Source organism: Fukomys damarensis, unplaced genomic scaffold (genome assembly GCF_012274545.1).
Source record: "Fukomys damarensis isolate Sample0158 unplaced genomic scaffold, DMR_v1.0_HiC HiC_scaffold_25, whole genome shotgun sequence".
Taxonomy (NCBI): domain Eukaryota; kingdom Metazoa; phylum Chordata; class Mammalia; order Rodentia; family Bathyergidae; genus Fukomys; species Fukomys damarensis.
Genome location: NW_022900937.1, coordinates 14,392,834 through 14,407,285, shown reverse-complemented (window position 1 = coordinate 14,407,285; position 14,452 = coordinate 14,392,834). Strand labels below are relative to the sequence as shown.

The 14,452-nt window shown below is 44.0% G+C and overlaps 1 non-coding gene across 1 annotated transcript; it reads right to left on the bottom strand.

Moving 5' to 3' along the window:
* Nucleotides 1-443: 443 nt before the first annotated feature.
* LOC117283387 lies at nt 444-584 on the bottom strand. Its single transcript, XR_004514364.1, has one exon. It is a non-coding gene; the product is annotated as a U4 spliceosomal RNA (small nuclear RNA).
* Between the last annotated feature and the right edge of the window lie 13,868 nt (nt 585-14,452).

Below are 14,452 nucleotides of genomic sequence, written 5' to 3'. Positions count from 1 at the left end.
CAATATTTGTACTGCCACCCTTTGTTATTTGAAGATGCAAAGCATTGTGTATCAGAGTAAAATGCAGGCAGTTTCCCGTCACCTCACCGTGCTTATTGTTTTCTTGCACAGACATTGTCTTAGCCTTTAGTTGGGAAAGTGAAGCAAGTGTACTGGCTCCCCTCAGAGTGACCCTGAAGACAGCTTCTGGAAAGAAACTGGCAGGGTGTGAATCTGAGCTTCAGTGTCTAAGCCCTGTGACCCTCAAGTCGTTCATCCTCTTTCAGCCTCGCTCCCATCACCTTGTGTAATGTGTGTAATGACAGCACTGCTGCTCTGCATTATTGTGAGGATGAAACGAGACAATAATATGTGAAACAATCCCTTGCCCAGTGCCCAGGATCTAGTCAGTGCTGTGCGCATTAGACCTTGAAAGGAACTCTTGAGAGCATTGATAGAAGGATGGCAAACCTCTGGCTTATTTCCCATCAGCACCAGGCCAGAAATAAGACTAGTCTCACAAAGTATTGGGAAGAGTTTTCAATTAGCAATAATCACGCGTTGGATAAACCTCATTGGCTATGATACCGCCACCATGCAAGGCTAATAATCTCAGAGTGTTCGCTGCAGTCACGTTTTCAGGAGCAGACAGATTCTGTGTAGTTGCCTGAGGGACAAATAAACTTCCTGGTCTCAGGCTATCATCTTGTGTTTGTAGGGTCAATGTCAAGGAGTTTGGCGAGAGTCTGGGCGAGATGCATGTGGCCCAAACCTGTTTGAAAACACCTGTGGAACCAGACCGCTGCTTGACCTTGTTTGACGTTATAGCCTTTACGTTCAATTTGCTTACCCTAATTCTCATGGGGTTAAATACACTTTGGCTTTTGTTCTCTGTTTAGGTGAGGGAGGAGGATAAAGAGCCTCTATCCTGTGAAACCCTGGATCATGAACAAATCCATAGTGGCTATAGACCAGCCCTCCAGATGCCCTTGGGCAACTAATGGCCAGTGGAACTCGGGGCCATGTAGGTCACCCAACCTGTTACAACTAAAGTTGATAGTCCAATTTATAAAAGTATTTTCCATTCCCTTTGGCAGGGACAAGGGGAAGTATATTCATTTAGCGGCCAAGAGAATCAGTGTTGCCCTGAGCTCCATGTGGAATGAAAGGCTCTGCTGCAATGTAGGCCTTGAGAAAATGTCACTGACCTGGATTCTCCACTGAACCGACACCATTAAGAGCTGCTGATCCAGTTTCCACATGGCCTTCACTTTCCCTTTTGTATTTTGATTGCCTAGGTTATTGTACTAAGAGACAGGGGTTCTGTTAGGCAGAAGGCTTGGTATGAATTGCTCTAATGCTCTGTTAGGAACAGTTGAGATTTAGGACTGAGCCTGAGATGCTCTTGGATCATCTGGGACATAGAGTGAATTCTTTATTTTGAGGAAATTTAGTTAAAATAAATGTCATTTTTACACAGTGCTACCTTTTAGTCCCTGGTGGTGGCCCCTGAGACCCTCGTGGGGGTGGGGCAAGGTGGGCACTTGGGGTGGATTGGTAGAAATGGTGTGAGCTGGGTACAGTGTGGGTGGGTGGGGGAGTGGACTGAGGTGCAGGGAACCCTGGGCAGGATAACAGTGGAGAGCCCCTTTAAAGAATTGCTGAGTGTTGTGAGCCAGCGATGCAGAGCACTGTCCAGCAGTGCCTCAAACCTGAAAGAGCAGCGGGGTGGAGATGGGGCAGAGAGAAAGGAAGGTCGCCAAGACAAGAGTCTGATCAAGGCAACGTTTATTGCCGGCAAGCATCAGCCTTTTAAAGCAAAAAAAAAAACACAAACTATTATGGGATGGGGTTACCATAGTAAATGAAAATTCACACAGGAAAAGAGCAAACAGGCTCAACAAAAACAACCACCATGGGTAGTAGTAACCCAGACAACCATACATCTGAAGGTCAGAGACAAGAAACTGCAACTTTCAGGAATTCCACAAAGGAAACACACCACCTTCTAAACTGGAGAAACTTAACAAATATGGAGTTACTAAAGTTAACAATATTTACAACTAGTACTCATGATTCCCACAGCTGAGTGTTTATTTAAGAAACAACCTGTCAAAGTTAGTTTGTCAGGGAGAGCATCAAGGTACATGTGTCACCACTCAGAAGCTCTGCTCTCTGGTCTGGACAGTTCAGCTTTGCATCCAAATACAGTCATGTGTCACTTAACAAAGGGGACATATTCTGAGACGTGTGTCATTAGGTGCTTTCTTCATTGTGCAATATCATACTTAACTAAGTCAGCTACGATGTCAACCCTGTGTGTGATCTGGGGACCACTGTTGCCTCTGTGGCTCATCATTGACCATAATGTTGCTCACTCCCTCAGCAGAGCCCAGCTCACCTGCGTTACAGAGCACACCTCTTGGGGTTTACCCCTGTGGCAAGCAGTCAATACAGTCCTGGAAGGAGTTGCCATAACTGAGGTCTTTCCCATGTCATGGCATTTCTAAGGGCTTCGGGGATCCTTTCCAAGGCTGCCCATTGCTGCCATGTTGAGAGGAGAAACAGAAGGCTCTACAGTGTCAAGCTCCCGCCTGCTCTGAGGCTGTGCATGGGCTCGGCCTCAGAGCCTGGATGGTGTTGGCAGGCCATGGGGGAACCGCTGATGAACACAGAGTGACTTTACAGAGGCAATTACAATGTTCTGGAATTAGGTGGAGACAGTAGTTTCACATCTTTGTGAATGCACTAAAAGCCATTGGATGGCACCCTTCGTAAGGGAGAATGTTTATAGTATGTGGATTATATTTCAATGAAAGCAACTCTGAATATATCAGAAGGGAAGGGAGGAAGTCGTATGACTTTGGCTCTTTCCACAGTATAACCATCATAATTATGATATTATGTCACCTTATCTCCTGTCAAAGGCAAACACCATAAAATCAAAGCCATTTGACCAGCCATGCCTCAGAGTTTCTGGGAATCTCTAGGGCTAGTTTTGCTAAGTTCAGTCACTTAGTCCCAGAGAAGGTAAAAACAGGAGCAGTACACTAGGTGGAAGTCAGGGTCAGTGCCTGTACGCAATAGCACAAGCAAGTGAGAATTACCATGAGAACAACACGTCTCTGAGTCACTAGTGAACAGGTAAACAGAAGGAAGTCAGGTGGGGTTACAGCACTGTGTGCGGTAGCGCTGTTCCTGAGGGGGGACCAGCACTGTGTTCCCCTCATTGTTGTGTTTGGAAGCGGGTTGAGAGGGGCCTCATTTCAAACAAGTGACTGACTTCATATTCTGAAGGCAGTGTGGCTGCACCAGCTTGTTAGAGCTTCCTACAGCCACAGTAATACCTGGAGCCTGCTGAGGGCGTGGAGCTTCACCAGGATCACTCCAGAATGAGTGGGAAATTCAACAGTAGAATCTCCAAGGTATTCTGCCTGCACCTGTCATCCCTCAGGGTGGTCGGGTACCCTCCCTGAGCCCCAGTCTCTTCCCCTGGAGGGTAGTGATATTGGTAGTTCATTTCTGAAAGGTTGCCAGAAAGATAAAAGTGGTTACTGCCTATCCACACTGTCTGGCACAGAGTAAGGTGTCAAAAATACAGTAGTTCTCCTTGGCTAAGAGGTTGCTTGGGGAGCTGTTATGGCCTTATTGAATAGAGACAATGCAGTGCCAGAAAGTGCTTCTTCTGAGAGCACTGGTCTCTTGCCAGCTCTGTTGGAGGAATCCCTGTTTCATGATCTGGGCTACTCGGCCGTCAGAGTTGTCATAGAGATAGAATGCAGAGGAGGCTAATGAAGCAAAGCAGAGGATGGGGGCTTCTGGAGCCCCTCTCGAGAAGGCTCAGGGTGCGAACCCTCCTGCCTTGTCTTCCGAAATGATGAGCCAGCTCATGGCATCCTACCTGGCTCACAAATTACATTTTCTTTCTGTAGAAATGCCAGGCTCCTTTCTGTGAGGGATGAAGCCCTTGAGACTGGTCCCAGTCCCTGCCTGCCCTCCCTTCTGCTGCTCCTTCCCTCCTCAGCCCTTCCCCTGCCCTGGGTGTGCCCTGTGGAAACTCTCTGGCTACGGGTTGGGTGTGGTTTGTCCACCAGGGGTGTTTGTGCTGGAAGCCTGGCTCCAGTATGAGGAGGCTGAAGTGGTAGAACCTTTAGAGGTGGGGCCTCATGGAAGGAGCTCAGGCCTGGGGATCACTCTTGGCGCAATGGGAGTTTGACCAAGTGGATCAGATCTGATAAGAGAGGATTAGAGTTCCTGTGAGAGGATGGGATGTTATAAACCAGCAATCCTAGCTCTTCTCGCTCTCCTGCTTTTTTTTTTTTTTTTTTTTTTTTTTTTTGGTACCGGGGATCAAACTACTGACCTGCTTTTTTGCTCACATACATGCCCCTTCTGATCAGGGCTGATTCCCATTCTGCTGCTGCTCTGCCAGGCTGTGATGAAGCTGGGGCTCCTTTGGCAGGATGTCGGGGCTGTGCTGTTTCGCTCTCCAGCCACCAGAATTATGAGCCAAGTAAACCTCCTCCCTAAAGTACAATCTAGCCTCCGTTATTTCATTATAGCAATACAAAGCCTCCATGGCACCTGCGTGCCTTTGTATGTGCCAGTCCCTTGACCCAGATTACCCTGACTGCTAACCTCCCATATCCACTCGTCCTGGAAGGTCAGTTTCAGCTGCTGCTCCCAGAAGATCAACTGGAGTTGATCTTCTTTTAGTTCTACCAGCCACCATGGCCACACATGACTCCTCCTTGGTTCCCTTTACTGTTACTAACCCATCAGTAATATTTTGCACATATTAAATAGGTGGTAATTCCTTCGAAATGTTTCAGAATCTGATCTGTCTCCACTGCAATTTCAGCAAGAAGTTTGTGTATGCTTTTACTTTATTGCTGATTCTGTGCATGCCAAGAAGTACTGTCCTTGATTTTATAGGCTGGTTACTATGTTTCCTGTACCCACCTTCTCCAAGAAGTGCACTTAAACATACTCCTAACTCTCTCCTCTTATTGGGGAATGAAGCTGTCACGCCAGGGTTTACTGTTTGTCATTCTTTCTTTCTCTCCAAGATACGTTGTAAATCCTTTTCCTCCTGGCCTGCCACATGCCCAGTCAGCCCTTCTCACCCCAGCAATCTTTTCTGTAATTGTAGTCCTGTGGCACATTAGTATGGATCAGTCAGTGACATCTAACATGACAGTTGGTCTCTCCAGGCTCTGTCACTAGTGATGTCTTGCTGTCTTAGTTCGTGGGAGCATACTCTGAGAAATTCACACAGTGACAAAACCGCCAAGTGATACATTTCTCAGAGTATGTCCCTGTTATTAAGTGATGCATGGCTGTGTATCTGAAGACGTTACACATTTTGCCCAGTATGTGGAAGCAAATAAGCGCACACCAAAATTTGGCAGAAGGATGTGTGGCAAGGATGCATTTACCTTGCTTAATTGTCTTCACCGGGCACACGATGGACAAATGCTGATTAAATTATGAGGAAATGAGATATGGGGAATCCATCTTCCTGCCCATAGGCATTTTCTCTTGGAGAACAGGGCTATCAGTTATCCAGCTCTTTGTCTCCAGTGCAGCAGCATTAGAGGTTCCCGACTAAAAGTTTATCCCAGAATGAATGAGTGAATAAATTTGTAAAGACAGTCAGGATGGCTAACACGTAGGATGATCTTAGGCTCAAAGACAGTTGTGAGAATTACAATGATTATTTTTATGTGGTTCCAAGCAGGAAGAATTGCAAAGGCTTTGGGCCTTTTTCTTGAAGTAGACCATGTATAATGTTTACAGATGGCAAAGAGAAAGCACACTATTTTTAAACTTTGCCATTCTTTCAAGGTTAATGATCTGCAGAATGAAAACCATATGCACCAGGAAATTGGAGTGCAAGACGGGGAAAGGAATGGGAAAAAATACAGAGTGGTTTTGAATAGGATCATCCTGGTTCAGGCAGAGTGCATGTAAATGAGGCTGGGATGCTGGTCGGTTATCTCTGAGGATTTATGAAGAACAGGAAAGTAGCAAAAGGTTAGAGAGAGGAAAGCATAGCCTTGATTGTCAAAAAAAGTAGAGAAGAAGTTGTAAAGAAACTCTGTAATCACTGTTAAGTGAGTGTTGTGTGAACTCTTGGTCCGGTGAGTTGAAATTCAATTTGAGTCAACAGTGATTCACTATAAATTCTTCCCAAGTTTATTCCTTTTTAACAGAGCTATGAGCAGGTGAGATCAAGGGTATGCAGTAGGTAGAATGCACCTGGCATTAAGCAGGCTGTAGACAGACTCTCTCATGGTCATTTGGGGACAAGATAGTGGAATGCTGGTTGAACTGTGAGAGAGTTAGTTTAATCTGTAGCTTTTTGAGAGATAGAATCTAAACAGAGGAATGCTCGCCTCCTGGCATCTGGGGAACAGAAAAAGGGGCTAACTGCTAAACCAGTAGCCTCTAGGTCACAGTTAGACCACTTTCAGTGTATGTCGCTATCAGAGCACCTTCTCTATAGGTGACAGTGTGACCATTGGTGTGGCAATCATTGTTAGAGACACCAGGCTCTGTATCACACTTCTTCCTCTAAGTTTCCAACACAGGCTGAGCGCCCCCCACCAGCACGTCTCCTTTGGAGAAGGAGCCCAAGGGAGCATGGTGTCCTTCTTGCTGCCTCGAGTATGCCCCAGCTCTCTTGCACTCAGCCTGCTTCCTGCCCTGCCTTCTCTGAGACACCTGCTTCCTTTAACACAAGCTTCATTTTTTTGCTGTTGTTGAGTTAGTTTGAAGAGTTTTTGTCCTTGGTTCCCTAGTGAAGACCCTCACATTACACAGGACACAAATGACAGCATTTGCCTGGTGGAGGGAGGAGTCAGAGTAAAGAAGGTGACACAGAGTTACTTTCTGAGCCCTGGACAGAAGGTAGGTGCCCGTGGGTAGGACGGGAAGTTGGCTTTCCTGATGCAGCACTGGGAAGGCACTCTGAAGAGTTGGGGTGGAATCTATTTGTTAACTCAAGTTTGATAATCTTTCCTTTGCTTCATGGATAGAAACAGTGGGCTTTCCCCTTTAAAACAGGCATGGAAATGCCTTTTATTTTATTCTCATGTTTACTACATCATCACTCAGCAGAGAGAAAGCACAGCCTGTTGGTGACATTAATATTAACTTGTACAAAGGGAAACATGAATAATGTTTAGCTCTAGCAGAGAAGAACACATGGCAATGATGAGAAAAATAGGAGTAAATTATTCTGCCAGTGACTCAGAAATCTGCTGCTCCAAATGAATCATTTGTGGAGGCCAAACAAGTATTACTGCAGAAGATATCAATCCAAACAGGGACAAATCTGACATTCTGTAATAGCTCTTTTTGTCATTTATAGTCCAAAATAGATGAGCCTTGGCACATGCAATTTTATTGCTGGAATTAATAAAGGCTGGCCTCAGGCCAGGGCTTAGAATAGCTGTTGCAGCTGTCTGAAAGATGGAGAGATGAGCTGCAGGCCTCCGGGGCTCATCCTCATTCTGCGGGCCCAGATTCAAGCCTGGCCCTGTATCTCCCACCATCTGCCCAGCCTCTAGTGGGTGCTGTCCTTCCCCATGTTCAGTGAAAGGTGTCCTTCCCCATGTTTAGTGAAAGGCTTCATCTCTGTACCTTAGGATGATGTGTCATGAACTATGATCTCTCTCTTTCCCCCTCTCCTAGTGTCTGCCACTGTCCTGAGTTTGGGACTCAGGAGTCTCCTGGCACTTGGGTTTGTGGTCCAGGCTAGGAGGCTGGGAAGCTGGGGGCTTAGGTTCTCACCATGGTTCTGTTCCAGAAGAAACGACACTTCAGACTTACCTGGCCTGGTTCCTCCATCTTGGTTGGGCTGGGAATCAGAGCCTGTCAAATCCTGGTGCAGAGATATTTCCACAGAATGCAAACTCTTGAGTCAAGTTTCATAAAAAATGTTAAAAGAGTATCTTTAAAATAGACAAAAACAACAAGAGTAATCAAACATACATCTGAATTGTATTCCAGGTTTAACTGTGAGAATATTTGAGCACATTCATTTGTATTTACTTATGAACTTATTTTGTAGTCTTGAAAGGGCCTGGTCTGGATTTCTTCCTTGTGCATATATAAAATATTTTGTAGATGTGTAAATACTGGGAAGGTTGCCACTCCTCAGCAGTCTTGTCTTAAAATCTGGGCTGTTTTGGCATAGTTCCTGTGTGCCACACTGGATTAAAGGCCATGCCAAGTTTAGATACATCTGCTTGGGATGAAGTCTCATTACAGACTAACTTTTGCTTTTGCAGTGACTAGCCAATGGCAAACATGTTTCAGTGTAAAAATACCATATTGTGCTCTAAGCAATTACTGTGCTTTCTGCATATAGATATAAAACATAATCTTTCAAGCCATACTGATAGTTTTATCATTGTCTCCTGAAGTCAACAGAATGGCTTTTGGACTAGAATGTTACTTATTTCTGTGGCAAGGTTTTCCTGATTCTGAGCAACCAAAGCAAAAACAATAGCATTAGCAATATAGTAAGTTACTGAAGGTGATAGAAAACTTAACTGGTATTGAATGACTCAGTTTCCAAACAGCTTCTTGTTCATATTTTTTCAGGTTTTAATGAGCAAAAGTTAAAAATTTAAACTCAGTTTATGTTAATGAAATATGAGGCATAGCTGTTTTACAACCATTAGGATCCAGGACAAAATATAATTTGAAAGAAGAAAGGCATTTTCTACTAAAAATGGTTACAGTCCCGTGAAAGCATGATTCCTCCTACTTCTATTGCAGTTCTAGCCGAGGCCACCTTAGGAAAACGAGACAGCTACTTGTGATCTGAGAACATCAGAAGGATCCTTGCTGTTGATAAGGCTTTCTTTACCAAGAGGTAAAGCCTTTCTTTCCCAAAGTTAGGCTGGATAGTTAGGTCATGCTTCATAGAAGTAGAAATTTACATTGAAGTAGGAAAGATTGACTTTCTTTCTTTCTTTTTTATATGGGATCTTGTGATGTAATTCAGGCTGGTTTTGAATTCACTATGTAGCCCAGGCTGCCCTTGAACTTGTAATCTCCTACCTCAGAGTCTAGGATGCTGGAATTACAGGCATGCGCTATCACACCTGGTGGAAAGATTGATTTTAGAGCCTTCTCAGAGAGTCAGTTTTGCTGTGAAGGGCTTTGGATTCATAAGTGGGGAATTTCAAGGACAATGGAAACTGGAGTTTTCTGATTTCCCCAGTGGTTTTGACAAAATAAATTTTTTTCAGACACTATGGAAAATGATTTTCTGATGAATGGGGGTGTGATGGAGGGGCTCATATTCTGTAGACTACTGTGACTCACTGTGCAAAGGAACATTCTCACATTAGTGATCTTTTAGTTGTCACAACAACTTTGCAAGTAGTTACTCTTGCTTCCAAATAAAAGATAAGGGAAGGGAGATACTGAAAGATTAAAAAGTTTGCTCAAAATGAACTGCACAGTAAAAGGCAAATTAAAATTGAAAGCTGGGATTTCCCCTGCATCCCTCTTTTGCAGGAGAGGCAAAGCCAGTCTTCCATGGCTACACTTAGAAGGGGCTCAGGGTTGCCAGGTGCACAGCCACAAGGGACAGTTACCAGAGGAATCAGGAGGTCAGTAAGTACGAATTGTAGGACTGACTTTTAATAACTAGGTTTGGCAGAGACTCTGCAGTGTGAGCGGAGCATGTCTCTTGGTTTTGACCTGAAGAAGTACAGTATAAAGTTCCTGGCAGGAAGCACCGAGAAGGAAGCAGAATGAGTTCCGATCTCCAAACCTGGGCATGTGAGGCTTAGTATTTATTACTGACTGATTATAGTTGAAAGTTCTTATATTATATGCAAGTTCTTATATCCAGCTGATTGTGGTTAATGATTGAACCGGGGTATGATAATATTGTTGGGCTGCCATTCTGTCCACGAGGCTTTTGAATGTCCCTTTTGGTGCCCTGTACCTAGCAGCTGGCATACCTGTTTCCTAGCTTAGCTGTCTCCAGCAAAGATGGGGCGCAGGAAAGTATACTACGAGCCATTGGTGATTGACACTTCTTTACCTTATCCCTAGTAGATGACAATTTTTTTTAGCAAATTAGTAAATGGACAATTGATTGTTTTAACCACAGAAATGTGCTCCTCACAGCCCCAGCTATGGCCTGTGTCAATCTACCATTTTTGTCACCAACGGGGCTGTTTTCAGCCAGCCACTGCACTGTGGGGACCTAGCACAGTCCCACTACTGTGTGATGCAGGGGTCTTCTGATAGGCTTCTTTGGCTTGAGGACATCCTACCTGCCTGGTGTGCGGTTTCCTGTTTGAAGTCCTTACCCCTAGTACCTCTGAATGCGACCATATTTAGACAAAGGGTCTACAAAGAGCTACTAAGTTATAGAGGTTTATAATTCCGTATGTCTGGTGTCCATATGGAAAGAGTTTAGGACACAGGGGCACAAAAAGGAAGATCCTGTGAAGACACAGGGAGAAGATGGCAATCTGCAAGCCAAAGGCAGAGGCTGAGAAGAAAACAACCCTGCCAACACCTGCTCGTGAACGTCTAGCTGTGGGAGCTGTGGGGCACTCGGTTTCTATTGTTGTGGTCCTTTGCTACGGTAGTCCTAGTGGACCAAACTCCGCCAGCTGACGTGTTCCTGGACCTGTGCACTGCAGTCTGAGGCACTTCCTACCCAGCGCACCTTCTCCCTTCCCTCTCTGCTGGCTGATATATGGTGTGGAGCTGCTCCCAACCTGCTCTGGCTCCTCTGCTCCTTTTCCTCACAGGTGCCCTCCATGATTTTCTTGCACGTTTAATCCATCTGCTTCTCAGAGGCCCCAAACTAACAAATACAAAGAAGACAGTTTTATTTAGAGATGCAGTGCCTTCTTGAGACTACTAAAAAATAAATTCTAATACTACAGTAGGAAACAGATTTCTTGACAAATGAGTTCACACTTACTAGACTCATGTACTACTTGCTAGTGAGGATAAGTAAAGCAGTGTTTCCGCGCTAGCTCTCTGGGGCTAACTATTGTGGGGCTGCCTACTCCTGATGGGGTAAACTGAGCCATCAGATAGTTCAGCATCCCAGTGAGTCGCCCAGGGTCGCAGAGCTCACACGTGGTTCTTGACAATCCGAGGATGCGTTTCTCAGAAGGAAATAGGAACTTTTATCTGAAATGGTATGTTTGGATGACGTATGAATTATTAGTCAGTGCCACTGGTTATCTCTGGCTCCTGTGCTGGCTGTCTGGTCACACACACAGTTGGAATGATGTCTTTCTCCGTTTCACCAACACCTGAGGCTACTGCTAGGCACGAGCTCCTGATAACGTGAGTGGGTTGCCTTTTTATGAGCTGTCACACGGTGAAGCCTGCCTTACAAACTGAAGCCACAGCACATCCGAGGAGGAGAGCAAGGCTGGCTTGGGCTGGCAGCAAACTGAACAGGAGCTGCCTCTTCATCTGTCTGTCACATCCTAAGTGTCTTCCCCAGCAAGAAGGCTGAGCCTACCCTTCCCAGCTTGCAGTGATGTGGGGCTAGAGAAGCTAGGCAGAGGCCTAACCTGAGGATGAGGACCTACATCATTCCTATTTCTTCTAAATAATTTTCTTAATCAGTAGCTTGTGCCATTAACACAGTGTAAGGAAGCTCCTAATTGTCAGTGAAATTTTCACCCTCTGGGGCCCGGGATTTAACTCAGCGATGCTGCCACCTGCCTCACAAGCACAAGGTCCCAAGTTCCATCCCCAGTACTAAAAAGAAAAAAGAAACCCCCTCTGCCCTCTCCACACCTCCAAGGGTCAGGGCCCGGTTGGGAGTTGAGTCATGCAATTCTCTTACTGAGTTTCAGGTGTTCCCTTAAATTTTCCAACTGAATCTACTGCCTCACTTGATCTACCTTCCTCCCAGCTGAGACACCTTAGTGTGGTCCATCCTAGGTCTGTTTTCTTCCTCCCTGGTACCAGCACACCGAGTTTTCTTTAAAAACAGTTACACCAACTTTATTCTTAGTGTTTTTGTACCATCAACCCCACTTCCAGCTCCAGGAATGCCTTCTGATTGATTTAAGCAGCCAGCAGGATTGTTGATCCAAGGGGTAGACTGTTAAGCTGGCCCAGGACATTAAACTTGGGACTTGAGCTGGGAATGCATGGCTTCTGACACCATCTCCTCCCTGAATTTGTGATGTGAAACTATATGGCCAGGTATTGCTGGAGCCATAAGTCAGCTAAAAGTTCTAAGGTAGCTGCCAGCCTCTGAGAAAAAAAAAAAAAGAAAGAAAAAAAAGAACCCAAGGATGGATGCAGGTGAGGCCTATAGCTTATACAATTTTGCTCCTCTAAGAAAATGAATGTGTAATTGCAAGTACAAAGTTAAGGACAAATGTGAATACTTTACCAAAATAAGAAGAGATCACAATAAATTGAAAAATTGGAAAGAACTCACAGAAATCACAGGAAAACAGCACATTTTTATTAATACCTAGCACACCAGTACAGTCCTTTTCTCATGTTCTCGGTTGCAGTATTGTTTTTTTTTTTTTCAGCTTTAATTGAGTTTATTGGTACATTTTAGGGATACAGTACAGTTACATTCATTGTTGGGATCTTGTACCTCTACATGACAAGTCTTGATTCTCATTTTTTCCCCTTACCTCTGCCCTCTTGTTTATTTCTTTATGACTGATTTTATAATATTTTTATAGAAAGAATAAAAAGATAGTCTTCCTTTAGCAGGAATTGTTGAAAATCTTTTATTTTTGATAGTTTAGAAAATTCTCAGTATCACAGCTCATTATCAGGAAGGTCACATACATTGTGGTCAAATAAGGGAAGCCTATGCGTCATTACTGTCATGATAAATCTACCTTTTATTCCTTTTCTCTGTGTCAACTTCATGTTAGATGATGCTCCAAGACTCTCAAGATATTTCTGATTTTGGCTCAAATTCCTGTTCTATGCCTTATAAAAAATCAAATACGTGCCCCAAGATTTGTCTGATCCTAGGGAGGGTCCTGTATTCTCATGATAGGTATCCTTGGGCTGCCAAAATCTTTTGACTCAGTTTCTGATGACAGTGTTTTTGGTCTTTCCTCCTGTCCTGCATCATTAATACACATAGTTCAGTGAGACACGGTTCAGGGCTGGAACCCATGTCCCCTAGTGAAGGCCAGAGATACATTGCATTCCTCCTGCCCACTACAGTTGCTTTTGCCATGGGTATGCGTCTTACAATTGGTTTTGGGGTGAAATTTTTTGAGAAGAGATGCTTGTTTCCTCATGAGAAGGTGTGAGGTCTGACAAAGTATAAAAATCATGTGGACTGTGTGAGCTGGTTTGGAAAGAGGGAGAAATTAGGTTAAATTTAGTCTTTTGCTCCTGTTTTTGTTATTGGCGTTGTTGTTTTGTTTTGAGACAGGGTCTCACTGTGTAGTCCAGGCTGGCTTCAAACTCATGGCGATCCTCCTGTCTCTGCCTCCTAAATGCTGGGATTACAGGCGTGCACTATCATACCTGGCCTTCTTCTCTGCTTCTTTAGTGTTTGGGGAAAATTTGTATCCTAGCATTATGCTGACAGATGTCAGTCAAGTTAGTGCCAAAGAAAGAGAAGATAACTGAGGATAACAGATCAAAAAGGTGGAAACTTTATGCTTTTAGGAAGGGGAAGACATCCAGCTTATTAACTCTGAAGAATAAATGAAGGGCCCAGCCAAGGGGAAGACAACTCTTGGTAGGCAAAAGGGTTTATCACCACTAACCAGTGGTCCATCTACTTCATGTTACGTTTAATTGACTGAGTGTTTGAGTTGGGAGACCCTTCCTAAAAGTCAAAATTTGGAAATACAAAGATTTCATTATCAAAAAATAAATTTAATGTTCAATAAGTGTCTGATTTTTAATTTTTATTAATCCTGCCTCTCAAATCTCTGTAACAGTAGGAGCCCCCATGTATATATAAATATGAAAACTTAGGGTACCGTCATTCAGCCTATGAGTTCTACAGAACTTTACAGACTCCAGTGATGATATCCTTTTTCCCAGTCTCTGTTTACATATCTGTCTTACATGTTAAACTTCAGGTTACCTCAAAAGATCTTGCATTTTCCCCAGCAGTGTCTAGCATATATGGTGGACATTCACAATAAGCTAGATGAACTTGGGTGTAGAATCTCATTTCTTTTACTGGCTGGCTGGATGTCCTTGGGACGGTTATTTTACTTTTTGTGAATGCTTTCAGAATTTTTGCTGCAGAATATGTCCTATTTCTCCTGAATAAGGAAAACTAGGAAAAGATCAGTGATTCCCCTAGCAAACTGTTAAGGACAGATATGGTAAGAATTTATGACAATTGGACCCTGACCCAAGAGTCTTAAGTGTCAGTATTTGTTCTGTCATGATGAAACTATTTCTGGTGCTTTTCTCCCAAATCCAGACTTTTTTTTTTTTTTTTTTTTTTTTG